Genomic DNA, 719 nt, shown 5'->3' with positions numbered 1-719 from the left:
TTAACGTGGGAGTTATACGCTCCGCTTCTCGGGGCTTCGGGTTGGTGTGGCTACGTGACAGCGGCCAGAAAAATCAGCAGAGGAGGAGATTCCCGTCCAAGAGGTAGGATTAACATAAGTTGGTCAGCGGCAGGGGTTTCCCCATCAGCAGAGGAGGAGACGCCCTACCAGGAGGTAGGATTAACATTGGTTGGTCAGCGGCGAGGGTTTCCCCTCTCCCTGCGCGCCGACTCCAATGCGTCATGGAGTCGGGTCACGTGCTCCGGGACTGCACATCGACGGCCGGCCGGTCGGAGCGCTGCTACCGGTGCGGGGCGGAAGGACATCGTGCCAGGAACTGCTCGGCGCGAGTACCTAAGTTTCCGTTGTGCGCGGACCTGGGACTGCCCGCGTCGCACCGTTTGGGGTCACCGGCATGCAAACCGCCTGCCCGTAAAAAGAGGGCCGCACAGGAAGCAAGGACCGTTCCAGGCGATAGCGGGAACGCGGCGATGAGGAAGGAAACGATGCCGCCGTCAACTGGCCCCACGAAAGCCAGAAGAGGGTACAGAGAAATCGGACACACCGACTGCGAGGGGAACGGCCCGGAGGAGGCTATGGAGACGGAGCCTTCCCCGACGTGAACGGAAGAAGAGGAGGAGGACAACTGCTCCTGCAGTGCAATCTTCACCGCTCCCGCCGAGTTCAGGACTTAATGTTCCAGAGCCTGGCGGAGTGGC

Source organism: Bombus impatiens, unplaced genomic scaffold (genome assembly GCF_000188095.3).
Source record: "Bombus impatiens unplaced genomic scaffold, BIMP_2.2 scf_0075, whole genome shotgun sequence".
NCBI classification, from domain to species: domain Eukaryota; kingdom Metazoa; phylum Arthropoda; class Insecta; order Hymenoptera; family Apidae; genus Bombus; species Bombus impatiens.
The sequence above is the reverse complement of the archived record's forward strand: the minus strand, read 5'-3'. Positions refer to the sequence as shown.